The following is an 18,301-nucleotide window of genomic DNA, read 5'->3' as shown; positions in this document are numbered from 1 at the left end:
TTCTCCTAATGTCACTCATCAATCACAGCTGGATAATGTAGGGGGCAAAATCATATTGCCTTTTGGGAGCTGGATGTGTGTCCCATGTTTCCATGGGCTGACTGTGGATCATTTTATTTTTGAACGAAGGAAGTCATCCCGAACGCAAATTCATTTCTGGTAATTGCTTTTTAAAAAATATATCACAATATGCCGGAGGATGTATTTTTTGTTTGTTTATTTTCCTTCTGCAAGTTCCATTGCTTTTAAATAGATTTTGAGTTCTGCATCTTTAAGTTTATTTCCTGATTTTTGCAGGGACTTTTACAGAGAGCACTGCTGTATTTGTTTAGGTGGGAGGATCTTGAGGGCAGGTAAAGACAAGATCCTTGGTCAGACAAAGAGCTATAAAAAAATGCACTCATAGACAAGATCTATTTTGCCTTTCTCAAAAACCCTGTTAGATCAGAAAATTAAGTTTTATTATAATGCTTTATAGATGAAGATCTGACACTGGGAGGTTGAAATGGCTGGTCAAAGTCATACCCCATGGAAAGCTGTGTATCTTGCTTGTATTATAATCGAGTCCTACCTCCTGTAAGTCATTTTTCAATAAACTAACAAAAATGTTACACTAATAAAATAGTTACATTAAAAAATAAGAAAGAAGAGGCATTAAACAATTAGTACCAGTTACTATCTGTACAATTTCCTATGTTATTTTTTATTTCAATTTTTATTTTTAATTACTAGTAATAATTATATATATTTATTTGTTATAATATGGTCTTTTGATATATGTATACAATGTAGAATTATTATATCAAGTTAATTAACATATCCAAGTTAATAATAATGTATATTTCAAAATTACTAAAATAATAGATTTAAAAAGTTCTCACTATGAAAAAGAAGTATATCAAGTGATAAATATTTTAGTTAGCTTGATATAATCCTGTAAGTTATTTCTAATGCTCATTTTAACATGAGGAACATTACAAATGAAGAAAGTGAGGCACTAATAAGGAACTTGTTCAAAGTTCCATTGTATTCAATGCATCCGTGCTTAGATTAATTTAACTGTGACCAAATTTAATGCTGATATCCTTTCACTTCATTGCCACTGACTTATAGTTTCACAGCTAATGATCAAGTTTAGTGAAGATTAAGTATTAAGTAGAAACCAATGAGCCTAGAACCTAGAGAACAGAGATGATAACAAGGGTGTTGTTTGATTTTGATTTAGTCAGCAAAATAAAAGGATTAAAACACAAACCAGAGGAATAGAAGATCAAAAATAATTAGGCACAGTGTTAGCAATTAGCCAGTGATTTTAAACTGGGGAACTATTCTCCACATGTTGGGAATAAGTAGACAGATGATGTAAGCATCAGCTTGGGTTTTTTATTAGTTTGTTCTCAAGCTGCTATGAAGAAATACTCAAGACTGGATAACTTATAAAAGAAAGACGCTTAATTGTATCACAGTTCAGGGTGGCTGGGGAGGCCTCAGGAAACTTACAACTATGATGGAAGGGGAAGCAAACATGTCCTTCTTCACATGGTGGCAGCAAGGAGATGTGCAGAGCAAAAGGGGGAAGGCCCCTTATAAAAGCATTGGATCTCATGAGAACGCACTCACTCTTATGAGAACAGCAGCATAGAGTAACCACCCCCATGATTTGATTACCTCCCACTGGCTCCCTCCCATGACTTGTGGGGATTATGAGAACTACAATTCAAGTTGAGATTTGGGTGGGGACCCAGCCAAACCATAACAGGCTTCTATACCAAAATACCATAGTCTGGGTGGCTGAAACAACAGATATTTAGTTCTCACAGTTCTGGAAGATGGAAGTCTGAGATCAGGGTGCCAGCATGGTTGGGTTCCGGTAAGGGCCCTCTTCCTGGCTTGCAGACAGCAGCCTTCTTGCTGTGTGCTCACATGACCTCTTTGTGCCAGCTCAGGGAGAGATCACTTCCTTTCTCTTCTTACAAGGGAATTAGTCCCTTCATGAGGGGCCTATTTACCTCCCAAAGGCTCCATTTCCAGATACCATCACATGGGGAATGAAGGCTTTAACATGAATTTTGTGGGGACACAAACATTCAATTCATAACACAGAAAACGATATAGGAAAACTTAGTGGGAAATCAGATAGAGACTTAGTAGAGAAACATTATGCAATCAGGAGACAACTTGCTTCAGAAAGTACTGAATCCAGGTACTAAAATCCTCAATAGAAAACATACACTCTTTCTCCTCCTCTCAAATTGGCGTCTCTGGGCTCTGCCTATCTTATCTGTGGCCTCATTTTCCCCACCTGCAACTGGGTTTTTAACTTTATTCCAAAAAACATGCACTGTGACACCCCCTAACTTGCACTCATTGAGCTTTCAACCTAAGGAACAAGTACTTTGTTACCTCCAAATTGAAGAACCCAGAAAAAGAGCTTTATTTGCCTGGTTTGATTACAGGTACAACCCAGGACTTACACGCTGAGATAAGAGAAATGAGTGGCCAATGAGAACTGGGTCATAAACCCAATCTAGGGCAGGAGAGTGAGATTCTATGAGTGGTCATCTTTTAATTATCATATTATTGTACATAGTTGCCCAAAAGAATGAGTTTCTAGATGGACAAAATTAACTAATGTGCACTACAAAAATGTCCTAATATAGTTATAGATGGGTGAGAAATGGAAATAACATAGAGTATGAAAAAAGAGAGGACTGGGAATCAGGTAATCTGAAGTCTCTATTCTTTTACTTTCTATATGTGAATAATTATTTTTTTTACCTCTCTGGATTTCAACTTAACTAACAATAACATGAGGAATCCCAAAGTTACTGTGCATAAGAACTGCTTTGGAGATTTTTTAAAAGTGTATGTTGCCAGAATGTCTTGATGGGAAAACTCTATGTATTTAGTGGTAGGAAACAATAAAAAACAATTATCTCTTGGCTATCACTCAGGGACCACTAAACTGGATGACCTCCTTGGGCCTTTCTTGTTTTAATACTTGATGATTATAAGTGACAGAAGGGGAGAGAGAGAGAGAGACAGAAAAAAAACAGAAAGAGAGAGAGAGAGACAGAGGCAGACAGACTGAGACAGAGAGGATGTGGAATAAGATGAGGACGAGGATTAAGAACATATGCAGTTTTGTAACTGACTCAAGAGATAGCTGTAACATGTGCCACTCAATAATCCCAATAAAGTCTCTGCTTGCTGATACAGCGAAAACCTGCCACACGCTTTCAAGCAAAGAAGATTCTCAAGACTTTCCAAATAAAGAGCTATGGGCTCATTCTGCATGCAGACAATATCATCAATGGAAACACACACCACAGAAATAGACTACTCCCCATGGTTTCCTGCCCTCCAGCTTTCGTAAAGTCATAACAGATGCTCGACAGCCGCACACAGTCCCAGACTGGTAGCAGCTGTGCGTTGACTCCTGCTAATTAAGCCACCTATCACCTGACCAACAGTGCATCCCACATTGGGATTGCTCTAGGAGAGGCAACAGTCACACTAATCATTCACCTTGAATGGGGAAGATTTCAGGAACAAAACAAGTTTTCTTCTGGCACTGTCTGCTCCTACAGGAAAGACAACAAGCCCCACATGGAAAGCAAGAACACAGTTTACTGGGGATTAGTGTCATAGCTAGTTTTCAGTGTGAAAATAAATAGCTTAGGAACCATTTAGTTAAGGCATTCACAACTAAAATATGCATGTGAATTATTTGTGGGTCCTTTGAATTACAGATTCCTGGACCCCAAGCTAGATCTTCTGAATTAGAATCTCATAGGTGTGGACAGTATGTAAACTTACATAAATCCTTAGTTTCCTCCAATCTGGTTAAAAATGACTGCCGCAGAAGAATCCCCGCCTCTGTAACAAATAAGAACACTGACGTTCACTTTAGTATGGGATTGAGACTAGGACTCACACCTTTCAAAAATTAAAAAGAGAAAACAGGGGAAAGAAAGGTAAGATGAAAAATGGTGGGCTGAATCTATTGAGTTGCAGTTTTTCTTAAGGGGAACATCACACACCGGGGCCTGTTGTGGGGTGGGGGGAGGGGGGAGGGAAAGCATTAGGAGATATACCCAATGTAAATGACGAGTTAATGGGTGCAGCACACTAACATGGCACATGTATACATATGTAACAAACCTGCACGTTGTGCACATGTACCCTAGAACTTAAAGTATAATAAAAAAAAGTTAATTAAAAAATCTGTATATAATTTCAGATAGAATAAAAATACAGTAAAGGTAATGAACATCAGTTTGAAATTACATGACTGTTTTATACCATAGCCTCATTTTGTACAATAATATAAAAACAAACAAACATATCTAAAAGTTAATAGTAGTTCTTGGAGAGAATTACATGGGTTTGAATTTCAACCCCATCCCTTTCTGTGATATCTGGTGCTAGTTAACTTCAGGGTCTTCATCTACAAAACTGGGATAATAGTATTGCCTACTTTATAGAATTGTGAGGTATACTTTTTAGCAAACCATAAATGAAAAGAACATTATTCAGTGCTTGGCATGTGTTTGGCAAGTGTCATCTGTGATCATCGTTCCTGGAAAACATGTTTCTACATACCGTAGATACCAATGTCTAGAGAACCCAGGGCTAAATCCTGACCATGCCATTTACTAAATGCCATGATTGACTTGTAAGCTCTGGTCAAAGGAGGGGGATAGAGCAATTATAAGTCTGAAGGAGGCTGGTAGAGTGGAAACTGCAGGCCAGGAGCCAGGAGCTGTGATGCTTTGCTCCACAAAGTGTGGACCATGATGCTTCAAGGAGCTTCAGCATTACCTGGGAGCTCATTAAAAAGCAAGAATCTTTAGCCCCACCCCAGACCTACGGATTCAAAATCTGCATTTTAACAAGATCCCTAGGTGACTCATGATACAGTAAAATTTGAGAAATACTGCTTTAATTGTTCAGATCCCGGTAAGGCAAATGCTGGAGAAACAGTGTAACTCAGAACAAAAATTACAAAACAAAAATAGAATTCTCCAATGGTGGGTAAAGACAGTTACAGGGTAAATCCATTGACAGGTAACTGACAGGTAATTTCACAGAGACAGCGCCAGTAAATGGAATTCTGGAAGAGAAGTTTTTACTATCCAAGACTGTTCTTCAGGGTCAGTTCACTTAAAAAGCTCTGTATTCCTAACCAGAGAAGTCAAAATACTGAGCAAACTTAGAAAAACGTAGCTGACTTCATGCATCAGAGGCAAGATGAGAAGTTAAAGAAAAATCTCTGAGTTGCATGTTGTTTTGGGTAAGAGAAAAGCTGAGAGATCAGGGGAAGAAGAGTTGAAGTAGTAGAAGAAGATGAAGGTCTGGGCACCCTATCCCTTTTGTACATGAACTGGGAAGCTCTATGAGAAACTCAGCTCTTCTTAGGTCTGGAGGCACCTCACCATCATCAGGCGAGCTTCACACACACACACACACACACACACACACACACACACACGGTGCTTCACACTCCCAGGAATTCTGTGTAATGATCAGGAAGAAGATGCTGGCTTCTATTTCCCTAAAACTTCCCTCAGGTGATGCTGACGCCCAGTTCAAGTGAGAAGTGTTTTCAGGAGTGAGAGAAGGCAATTTAAAATAAGACATCAACAAAAATAAGTCATCAGCAAAGATAAATCAGAGCAAAGCTGGTAGAATAAACAACAGAAGTAAGAGTGTAAATAGACCAAAGACCAGAGAAAGTCCATTGACTCAGTTGTGGGGTTCCAGGTGCACTGCTCTTTCTTGGGCTTAAAAATAATAATAATTTGTGTTCATGTGTGTTTCACATAAGATGAAACATGAATTTCTAAATACCATATGGAATGAGCACAAATTTGTTAAAAGTTCTATAATATCACTACTCAAAGAAGTTCTATAAAATTATTATACATAGTGGAAAAATTAAAACTGCCTTGAATTATGCAAAAAAAAAAAAAAAAAAAAGAGGCCGGGTGCAGTGGCTCACACCTCTAATCCCAGCATTTTGGGAGGCCGAGGCAGGTGGATCACGAGGTCAAGAGATCGAGATCATCCTGGCTAACACGGTGAAACCCTGTCTCTACTAAAAAACAAAAATTAACTGGGCATAGTGGCGGGTGCCTGTAGTCCCAGCTACTCGGGAGTCTGAGGCAGGAGAATCGCTTGAACCTGGGAGGTGGAAGTTTCAGTGAGCCAATATCAGGACACTGCACTCCAGCCTGGCGACAGAGTGAGACTCCGTCTTAAAAAAACAAAAAAACAAACAAAACGAAACAAAACAAAAACAGCAACAACAACAACAAAAAAACAGAAAAAAAAGAAAGAAAAGAAAAATATGTCACCTTCTCAGGCATTTCCTTTAAAATGATCACTGTTAACAAGTTCTTGTAATGGCTTCTAGAAGAATTTCAGTACTAATGCTACTCCAGGTTTATATGCACGTGTGTATATATTTTGTACGTTTACAGATACCAACAACTAATGCATATTGCTGTGGGCCTGGCTTTTTTTTTTTTTTCATTTAATAATATACTCTGATTATCTTTCTATGTTAGCATATACTTATTTATTTCAATTCTTTTAAATGCCACATCATATTTCATTATTTGCATATAAAATAGGCCCCCTTATCTTGGCTTCCCTTTCCATGGTTTCAGTTACCAGCCGTCAATGCAGTACAAAAATATTAAGTGGAAAATTCTAGCAATAAGCTAATCTAGCGTAAGTTTTCAGCTTCATGCCATTGAGTAGCATGATGAAATGTCTTACTATCCTGTCTCGTACCCTTCACCCAGGATGTGAATTATCCATTTGTCCCTTGTATCTGCACTGCGTCCGCTACCTGTGCGTTTGTCACTTAGTAGCTGCCTGGATTATTAGATTGACACATCATGAGAACGGTGAATATAGGAGAATAAGATATTTTCAGGGAGAGAAAGAGAGACCACATTCACATAATTTTTATTTCAGTAGATTGTTCTCATTGTTTTATTTTCAGTTTTTGTTGATTTTTACTGTCAAATTTATAAATTAAACTTTATCATAGGTGTACATGTATATAGAAAAATCATGGTATATACAAATGGCCTCTGACTTAAAATGATTCAACTTACTATTTTTTCACTTTGTGATGGTGGAAAAGTGGTATGCATTCAGTAGAAACAGTATTTCGAGTACCTATGCAACCATTTTGTTTTTCACTTTCAGTACAGTACTGGAGGAATTACATGAGATATCCAACACTTATAATAGGCTTTATTTTATGTTATTTTGCCCACCTATAGGTTAATATAAGTGTTCTGAGCACATTTGAGGCAGCCTAGGCTATGATGTTTGTTAGGTTAGGTGTATTATATGCATTTTCAATTTGTGATATTTTTAACTTGTGATTATATGCATTTTCAATTTATGATATTTTTAACTTGTAATGGGACACAATCCCATCATAAATCAACGAGTATCTGTATGGTGTTCATTACCCTTTGTGATTTCAGGCATCCACTAGGGGTCTTGGAATGCTTCCCTTAGGGACAAGGAAGGACTACTGGGCCATAAATTATATATTCATTTCCTTTTTGAAGGACATTTTGTTTCCAGGGTTATTTGCCATCTTATTATAAACAAAAATGAAATAAACATCCTTGTGTACCTTGGTTATCCTTTTCTAGGTTATCTGTACATGCAAGATACAATAATCAGAAGATACACATTGTTAGGTTCCAGGGGAGTCAGCGGGCAAGGGGTGGGCAGCTGAAAGAACACTCAAGAGATCACAGGTAGGTGGGGACATGGCTTTATTTAGCAGCTCACTCACACTGTCAGTGCTGCATTTATGCATGTCACACACAATACTGGCTCAGAGCCAGGTGATGAGCCCTCCCATGTTATGGCTACATAACTGTGATTATAAAATGCATGGGATTGTGCACCTGCGCTCCAATCTCATTGTGTCATGCTATTCCAGATGTGTACCTCGGCCTATACTTGACTACAGTGCAGCCATCATCCTTACACACGTATCTCACCCTTTGTAGATGTTTTCCAATACCTTCCATAAAAGTTGATAAATGTCTACCTTTATTGATTATATATGGAGAATGTGTGTTTTCCTCACATCATTTCCAGCAATGGGTATTCTCAAACTTTAACATTTTTGCCAACTTGAGGGGTGAACACCACCTCATTCTGTTTGGATTTGCACTATTTCACAATATGAGTCTCCTTGGACCTTAAATATCTCAAGAGACTCTCCTGATAGTTGTTTCTCCTACTACACTAGTGAGTCTTGCTTAATTGCTTTTCTCCACCCACACCCACACTTCCCAGTATTCCGGTGCTTGGCATAATACTCTGGCACAGAGAAGCTTGTAAACAGTTGCTTAACTGATTGACTAAAATTAATCACCAACTGTACAGAAATGGTTTTACTTTGTGTGTGTGTGCCTCTGTGTGTGTTTTACCCAAATCCTAAGCCAGTAATAGCTAACATTTATTGAGCATTTTTTTAATTACAGTGTTCTAAGTAGCACATATATATTATCTTCATTAATCTTTATAACCACCTGTAAGGTAGGTACAATTATTATTATTACCACTTGATGAAAAATGAAACACAGAAAGATTGAATGGATTTTCTTGATCTATAGATATAGGCTTACAGTGATAAAATTCAACAAAGGGAGGGATGAGTAATCGATGCATTTAGTCTCTGTGCTACACACTGCCTCTCAGCTGCTGAACTGCTATTTTCTTATTTCCCAGGCAAATAATACCATAAACTTGTGCTGGTATAGATTTCTAGGTAATACCTCTCAAAATTTGATAATAAACTTATGGTGTTCTGTTAATGGGTGGAGGTAAAATCTGCATAAGTGAAACAGGATTAAAGCCAACATGTATATGAATTCTTATATATGCACTTATCTGACTTCTACTGGAAATTTGTTTACAGTAGGGTATAAAATGTGGCTATTCTTGTGGTCTTAAAGATTCAGTAGAAGTTACAAATGCTAAGAACAAAAAAAAAAATGGATTCTAAAACACCACAGAAGTGCTGGTCTTGCAAATGGAATGGCCCACCAGTGATGGTCATAGCAGAGTTAGCGCACCATATGAATAGGGGACATCAGAGCCTGGGGACTAGAAGGGCTGCTTCAGAGAGGGCTGCAGGTGTGCAGAAAACTCTTGATTGTCACAGGGAGAGGAGGGCCTTCTGCTTTTTCACCTTAAACTAAGTGTGGAACTTCAAGGGAACTAATTACCAAGATGGATGTGTGATCCTTGAAATTTGGGGCATTTGCAAAGGGCTATCTGATTCAATCCTGAGAGTGTCTGAGGGTAAAAGGTGGCGGTTGGAATGAATGTGAGAGCACCTGAAAAACAAAGCAGCCAGGGGAGGCAGCCAATGAATTAGAGTTTCCTATATAGGGATGTGCTCACCTGGGGAGCCTTCGAGGAGTTCCAGGAAGGAGGGATCAGCTTATAAATATCTGCAAAACACACACACACACGCGCGCGCACACACATGCACGCACACACGCGCGCACACATGCACGCACACACGTGCACACACACATGCATGCACACATGCGCACACACATGCACGCACACATGCACACACACACACGTGCACACACACGCACACACACATGCACACGCACACACACGCACACGCACACACATTGCATAAAACAGTATTCCCAGGTCTCTGTCCATTACCTCTCCTTTCTTTCTGCTCTATCCCTGGAGTATCAGAGGCCACACAGTGAATGAGTGAGGAGGAGATGAGGAAAACTCTAATGAACTGGTGAAGAACCCCATCCTGGCCTCTTCCCTGCTGCAGATGTTCTAGTTGGAGGCACTAAAAAGGCTGAAGGGTGGAGGGAAGCTCTATGATGTATGAGAGATTCCATGGGGGGACGTTGTAATACCTGAAAATAACCAGAAAAACTATGGAAACCAGCCCAGATTCCATTCACATACTAAGAAAGCTCCAGGAGAACCTTAAAGAAGCAACTTACAGCAGAATACAGGTCAAGTTCACTCTTTGGCAACTTCAGAATGGGGTGGGAGCCCAGCTCACTTCTTGGCTCTGGAGTCTGGACACCCTCTATGAATTCCCAGCTCAGCATCCGTCCCACGTGCTTACCCAGTCCTTTCAGATGACATACCATGGGCACACACCTATATTCTGGTCTCTCTCGTTTTTCAGGCTACTACAGGAAAAGATTGGAAAAGAAGAGAGATATGACAGCATTGTCCTGTTATTATATCCAAAGCTCCGTTCAAAGGCATGTAAACATGCACTAGTGTCTGTATGATCACACATTTGTATGTATTATCATTTGCTATTAGTTTTATTTCTTCTATTTTAAATGTTATTATCCAAACAGGCTGGGCACAAGCTTTCTGTACTTGTTCCACCATAAATAAACAAAAATGCCTAAACACAATTTGTAAAATGTCATCTCCAAACCACAGCTAGGATGCTGCATAAGTAGGAAACCAAAATTAAATCTAACTGGGCACCATGCCCAGACCACAGGCTTCCAGCAAACAGACAGAAAGGGAGGAAAAAAGGAAGACACTAAATTGCAAAACATGGGTGGAATCACAGGGAAAGCCTAGCAATTAACCCTAAGACCAGTTTGTCTGTTCTGGGATCCACCTTTTACTTACCTTTGGAAAACGGATGTTGAAAATTATTCATTTTTATTTGAAGTGAGTCTCTATTATTGGCATCGCCTTAATGTAAAGCTAGAGAAACAACACTTTAAAAAAAATCTGCAGGTGTTGATCATTTTCTGCAGTCACTCACTAATACCAATAATAATAATAATGACATCAACAACAGAAGATTCAATAACCACAGTAACAAGAGCTGCTCCCCTCTGCTTGCCAACGTGGCAGATGCTGTTGGTGCCTTGCCCTGTACCCTTCAGCACATCTGAATTTACTTAGAGCTCTAATCCTTGGCAAGCTGACAGCTTCCAACCTCAAGCATTGATACCAAGAGCAATCCAGGAAAGCAGTTGGTAAGACAGGGCTTTAGAACAAAGCCACTCACTGTCTGGCTGGCAATAAGTGCACAACAACAGTAAAAAGTGAGTACAGGCAGTTCTTGACATGACTTTGTGGTCCGATGGTTAAACATTTTACTGATGAATTAGGAAGTTGTATGGGAAAGGGATTCAATGACTGAGGATCATATAACAGGCACAGGAGACAGGCAAGTGAAGGAAACAATGCCTATTTTCTTTACTTAAAATCAGCTGATTGTAGATGTTAACCCCCCCATCCAGAAATACCTGTGTGGCAACACCTAAACTAGTGTTGGATTAAGTAACTTGGTATTATATCCTAGCGAAGTTTACACATAAAACAAACCATTACGAAGGTTCTTTGTTAAAGTAGGGTCTTATGGATGTCAGATGATATCCCGGAGTCCTGCTCAACATCTAGCTTACAGTGATCCATGATATCAACAAGAAAAATGATGCCAGGGATCATTTTTCTGGTCCATAAAATTGAGATAGACAGATTGGGAAATTGACACAAAATCTCCATATTGGGATCTGTGGGGTAAAAGCTATCATAGTGGAGAGGGCCAAGTAGAAAACTCCGAAATCATCAACACTGTTTTCCTCATACCCAAGATAATAAATTAGAAACAATACTGTATCCCAAAGGAAAGAGATGAGAAAGGGGTGATTAGTGCCATTCCTAAGGAAAAAGTTTCAGAGGAGTGAGTGATCACAATGATAGCTTTTTAAAACACATTAAACAACACAGAACTGTAAGAATCCTGGAGGATTACTGTAGACCACTTCAAGTTCAACCAAGTACTATCTCCAATTGGAGCCATCATGACAAATAGTGTCTTTGAATGAGCATATAAATACGTCCTCAAGTAAGTGGGGCATGGACTCGGCTGTTGTGTTCTTTTCCAACCTTATCAGAAAAGATGATGAAGGCAGTTTGAATTTGCATGAAATAAAATACACACACACACACACACACACACACATACAGTCACACAGAGTTTTGCCCTGGCAATGTGCTAACTCTCTACTCTCTGTCACAGTAAAACCCAATGTGGCCTTGATTTTCTGGATATTATGGCAAGCATCACATTGATCAATTACATGATGATACTATATTGATTGAGCCAGATGCGCAAACAGTGGCTAAAAACTGGAAGCCTGTGTGAGAAACCTATGCTCCAGAGGATGGGAAATATGCCCAAAAATATTTACAGACTACACGTGTCTGTACATTTTTAGGGGTTGAATAGTTAGGACGATTGTAATGTCGTGAGATCATGAGAACATAAGATCATGATCACAAGACCATGCTTTGGCAACATGGCCTCCAAAGTAAAAGATAAGTTACCATGTCTCAAACCTCCCACCATGAAGAAGAAATCTCTGTGCCTGGTGGGACTCTTTGGGTTCTGGAAGGAACATGGTCCATTGCTAGAAATGTTGCTTTGGTCCATCTTCTGGGTAACACAGAGGCTGCTGGTGCTGTTGGGGCCTAGAGAAGGAAAGGGCTCTGTAGCAGGTCCAGCTGCTATGGAAGCAATACTGGAGTTCGGGCCATATTGGGGCCCAGTATGGACCATATGATCTGGCATACACTATGGTGTTGGAGATTTCAGTGGTGGAAAAAAAAAATGTCATTAGGAATTTTTGGCAAGATTCAATGAGAAAAAAAAAAAAAATATATATATATATATATATAACACAAGCCATTAGAGTTTAGTAACAAATCCAAGCCACTGCAGCAAATAATTGTAAGTTTTTGAGGAACAACTCCAAATGAAGACAAAATATCTGACCACAGGACATTCTATGACAATGTAGCCAAAACTACCCATTGTAAACTGGGTTTTGTCAAATATATGAGGATCAACCCAGGAAGCCCAACAAATCATTCTTAATAGGATGAACGTGTTGCATCCAGGTATGGGAGTAGCACCATCACAATGGAACGTCCCACATTCTGCCCCATCCAGACACCAGCCTGAAAGAGGATTGAGTGTCCTGCTCAAGGCATCTCTGAAGTGCCGGTTTAGGGGAAATACCCTGTGAAAAATAGTGCCAGGATTTTTATAAGCATTTAATCAAGATTTTACATAGTGGTGTGTCCCAATAGGAAGAGTACATGGGTTTTTAGGAACCGAAGAATAGAAGCAGGAAGGACCCAAAGTGCTATCACACCAAATGACTTACATGAGAATTTTTACTTCCCATCTCCACGACCTTGGAATATAGAATTAGAAATCTTGGTTCTTCAAAGGGAGGCACTTCTTGCAAGGGAACACTGCAACAGTTCTGTTTAATTATAAGCTATAGCTGCTACCTGAGCAGTTTGGGCTTGCGGTATCAATAGACTACCAGGCAAAAGGAATTACCATCTTTGCAGCAGAAGTAATTGACTCTGATAGGCAGTTGGAGGCTTGGCTCCTGTTTCAGAATGTGACCAAAGAGGAATATCTGTGGAACTCTTATAATCCATTTAGGTAGGTCTTGGTGTCTCTCCATTGCTAATTGTGATTGTAAAATAACAGGTTTGGCAATGCTGGCCTAATAAGGACATTGTAACCAAGGACTGAGGCCTCTTGGTGAGGAGGTCTAGGTCATGCCACAGATAAACCCCTGATGATAGCAGAGGTGAAGGAGAATCTAGACCGTATGGTGGCTAAAGGAGGACAACACTACTGTGTAACTGAAACTTGTTGTAGTATCAGGGGCTATAGTTCATCACACTTACCTGCCTCTTAAGTTTCTTCTAAGGAAGACAAGTCCACTGGAATCCTGAAGGAGTCATATCCTGAATATATCTGAAGAAATGCATTTCAGCGTTCCAAGACATAGACTCTGGTAGACACACGGAGGAGCAACGCAGATCTCTCTTCAAGAAAGAACTTCCTTCCCAGCTACAGGGAGTGTGGTTAGCAGACCAACTCCAGCTGTCCCTCAAAACGGAATTGCCTGAGATCACTGTCTCTGGACAGCCCACATTGGTGACTGAGGGAGGAAGGCATGTGAAGACCTGGCCATTTTGGCTCAACTGGAATGATTTTGACTGGCATTACCTGTTTGGGGCTGAGGATCTTTCTGGCTGTGCCACAGTTTGACTTCTTCCTCTGCACAGTCCTGCTTTCTCCCCTGTTCCTTTTATGGTATCTATTGATCCCTAATTAACACCTTCCCTGTGACACTTCCATTTTAGCATCTGCTTTCAGAGCGCCCAACCAGCTGCTTGCTCCTAGAACTATAAGTGAATAACTGTACTCACAGGAATTGGAAGGTGGCTTCTCAGAAGTTCTACTGTGCCTGGTATGCAGTAGTTATAAACACTTGCTGGCTTGAACCGAAATGACACTGAAGCTGATGTTTTAAATATATAGTATTTGTAGTCATGACCTAAGTAATCATACTACCTCAGTAGTCATATTCAGAACTCTAAAGTCTAGGCTAGTAGGGAGTTGGTGGCAGGGATTGTAGAAGAATAAGCTGTACAAGTTTGTAAGAGAAAACTTCTCCAAGTGGATGTCTTGACCTAAACAATAAGCAAAGAAATGAGTATGGATGAAGGTGAAATTTGTGTGCTGACAGAGGAATTAAATGTAAGAGAAATGGAGTAATAAAGCAAAAAAAAAAAAAATGGAGAAAATGGTGGAGCCCTCCAAGGCAATGATCAGTGCCAAACACTTGTCATACGTTGTCTCTTTATTTCTAGTAAAAATGGTACAAAAGAGGTACTATTATTTAATATTTTACCTGTAAGAACCTGATGCTTAGCAACAGTAATATATTCTTTGTGAACCTACTTGAGAGGTAGTGTTATCAATCCACAGTATAGAGGAGCAGACAGAAATAAAATTTGGAAGTTGTGACACCATTGGAAGATGTATACTGGAAACTACCTGTCCTCAGACTTCTGTTTACATGGAAATTAAAAAGCCTTATTTGTTTAAGCCATTGTTAAGTCTAATTTGTGGTTACCTGCAGCTTAAGTCATTCCTCACTGATTCATTGGGGGTAATTACACATTTAATGTCAATTGAAATCTAATGTGCTGTTAAAACTTTCTCTTTTATTAGAAGGCTATTGCAAACAAGATCATATGCAATTCCTAAAAGAATCTTATGATTTTTCTGAGTTTAATGGAAAATAATGAAGTATAAATAGCAGGCTTGCCCACTTCATTGTTTTTGTTTGGTTAAAAAAATTATTTATACAAAATACCTCTTTAGAGTTATAGGTTTCAGAAGTGATAAAATAGGATGGGGGCAAACTTAGCACCACCACATGCCTGATTCAGGCATCCCTGCATCTTCAAAATGCACACCTGTCCTTTGCTTGAACATTTCATCAGTGCTAATGAACCACCGTGTGGGAGAGCCTGTTTCCTGAAATCAGAGGTGTGATATTTTATAAAATTATTTCTTTGTGAAAGGTTAATTTCAATTATCTATTCAGAGCCTCATCTATTGAGCCCATTTCTGAAGCTAAACATAAGTTTATTAGTTCTCTTATATTTCATAAAGATAGATATACTGTCTTTCTTTCCCCCAAAGCTGATATATTATTTCATTCACCTGGTAAAGATTTATTTACCATTTACTACACCCGAGAGACTATGTTAGATATTGAGGATATGGTGTTGAGTAAAATGACAGTGAACATACTCTTTTAGGATTAAATTCTAGGAGAGAGAGGCAGATGTTAAATGACTGAAGGGGATAAAAACGAGTGTTATGAACATTAAATCTAATGTGCTGTCACATTAGATTTGTATAATTCTATACATTTATTGTATAACACAATACATAAAATATACAATAAAAATATTCAAGGGGAACTTCTTTAGATGAAGTAGATAAGGAAGTCTAATCCAAGGAGGAAATTTGTAAGCTGAGCCTTGAGAATGGTAAGAAGTAGCCAGCCATGTGAAAATCTTCAAAGAGAGTTACACAGGAAGATAAAAAAGCAAATGTAAATTCTTCAAGGCATGAATAAAATTGGTCTTTGTAGAAAAAAGCAATAACACAGACGTGCCCAGTGAGTAGAGAATGAGGGGTAAGTAAAAAGATGGCATTGGAAAGAAAAAAAGAGCAAGATTAGTTATGAGACAATGTGAATTTTGGATTTGATTAGTAAGGGTAATTAATGGGGTAGGTTATCTAATACCTACCCTGAGATACTGGCTTTCCCAAGTTCCTAGGAGTGTCACCTTATAGACATCACCAAGCTCAAGCTTTAGTTTTCTCATTTGTGAAAATAAGAGAGTCAATTAACCTAAACATTCTTTTCAAGGATAAATGAGGACATACTGATGTGTAAGTTATTTGTCAGTTTAGAGTGCTGGATATATGAGTACTATTTTTAGCATTACATTTTTCCTTTTTCTAAACTGAATATTTTGATTTCTTTACTCTTCAGTATATAGATATTACATAATCCTCTGTTTCTTCTTTATCCTGGTGTCCCACTCTAAGAACTAAAGTATTTAGGTTAACCAACAATGTAATTCCAAGCATTACTTTGCTTTGTGTTCATTCAAATCTGTCTCAGACTTATACAAAGAACATGATAGGGCAGCCTATGATGTCTGAGAGGGAGGACATAAAAGTTTAAAGCCACCTTTACGCTGTATCAGGAAATGGCATCCTCTTTTATGGGAACCTGACACATTCTCACTGATCTTATAGGCTAGTTTGTCCATTTGTATAATGGGGATAATAGCCTTCTAAATTAATTGGATGAAATAGCTGTGAGGAGGAGTCCTGAACTTCAGGTACCAAGATAATACCAATACTAACACGATCCCTCCCCCACAAAGTTAGCAAATTGTCTCTTAATGGATTTGAAGCTACTAGTATACCATTTAGTGCCCCACAGCAGTAATTTATTAAATGGAACCTGGTGTCATGAGCATGATATTCAAATGTAGCACCTGACCCACAGCAACGCATGCTTTCTTCTCTTACCAGTGATCTCAGGAACGTGGAATAAGGAAAATGAAAGAGAAAACAAACTCCAAACTTACAAATGCATTAAGAAAGAACTTATATTTTAGTAACAATTTCTCTAAAAATAAAAACTAGCATACTTATAAGTTACAAACAGTGACAAATTTTGTATGTATACATTTAGAGCATCTCTAATCCCAAAAATCTGAAATCCAAAATACTCTAAAATAATTTTTTGAGGGTCATTGGCCCTCAAAAGGTTGAAATACTCAAAAAGTTTGAAATGCATAAAGTTTCAGAACATTTCAGATTTTGGGCTTTTTTAGATTAGGGATACTCAACCAATATATAATGCAAATATTCCAAAATCTAAAAAATTCTGAAACCCGAAACACTTCTGAACCAAAGCATTTCAGATAAGGAATACTCGACTTGCATGAGATTTTATATGTATATACATTATGTATATATGATAGATCCTTTATCCAAATTCACTCCCATCTATTAGAAATCTTTTATCCACCAACTAAAGAAAAAATAAGAACATGTGAAAATAGAAAATGGAGAATTATTAGATGTATGAGAGATTAAATTTTAGTCCTATGGAAAAAAAAATATATGAAACCATTCCTCTTCTGCCAATCAAATTGTTTCAAATGAACCACCAGCCAACTAAAAGAAGGCTTTGCTGTCCCTCACAAGACTCAACATATTCCAGAAGGGAGAAATGTTGATAGCCATTTTTTTTCTAGCCCAAAATAAATTACACAGAATTTGTACCTGCTTTACAATAGAGAGCTGGGTTTTCAAACATGTAAGTCAGTTATTATATGTATCTATACCCCTGTTTCTCCATCACCTTGTTGTGTAGGTCACATATCACACGTTATGGTGCAGTAATAAGCAACTCTAAAATTTCAGTGGTTCAACACACAAACAAAAGTGCATTTTTTGCTCATGCACATTTTCCTGTTGTTCTGAATTCCAGTTCATATCTAGTGAACCAGGCTCTGCAAAACTCTATGAAACTGTCACTGCACCATCTGGAGCACACAGCCTCTTCAGCTGATACATCAGGGGAAGAGAGTGCTGGAGGATCTCACATCAAAATTTAATGCTTGACTGGGAAATAATACACAACCTTTCTGCCCACAACTATTTGTCCAGAACTAGTCAGATGGTCCTGCTATGACTAACTAGCAAGGAAGTATGCTCCTGCGTCTCAGAAGAGGAGAACCAAATAATCATAAGTAGTAGAAGTAGAGGTAGTGATTGTCTAGTAGCTATTTTACTAAAAGTAGC

General features: G+C 38.6%; 1 long non-coding RNA gene across 2 annotated transcripts in view; it reads right to left on the bottom strand.

Moving 5' to 3' along the window:
* LOC129398648 (uncharacterized) overlaps positions 1-18,301 on the bottom strand; it is a 258,989-nt gene that overhangs the window by 33,676 nt on the left and 207,012 nt on the right. Inside the window, exons 8-10 of one of the 2 annotated variants that reach the window (XR_010113036.1) lie at positions 10,038-10,232; positions 9,736-9,947; positions 3,820-3,879 (exon numbers count right to left, since the gene is read on the bottom strand). This is a non-coding gene — a long non-coding RNA (uncharacterized LOC129398648). The remainder of the gene's footprint in view (positions 1-3,819; positions 3,880-9,735; positions 9,948-10,037; positions 10,233-18,301) is intronic. The other variant, XR_008626517.2, reaches the window with a different exon arrangement.

The sequence above is a fragment of the Pan paniscus genome, chromosome 7, assembly GCF_029289425.2.
Source record: "Pan paniscus chromosome 7, NHGRI_mPanPan1-v2.0_pri, whole genome shotgun sequence".
Lineage (NCBI taxonomy): Eukaryota > Metazoa > Chordata > Mammalia > Primates > Hominidae > Pan > Pan paniscus.
This window is presented reverse-complemented; position numbering and strand designations above follow the sequence as displayed.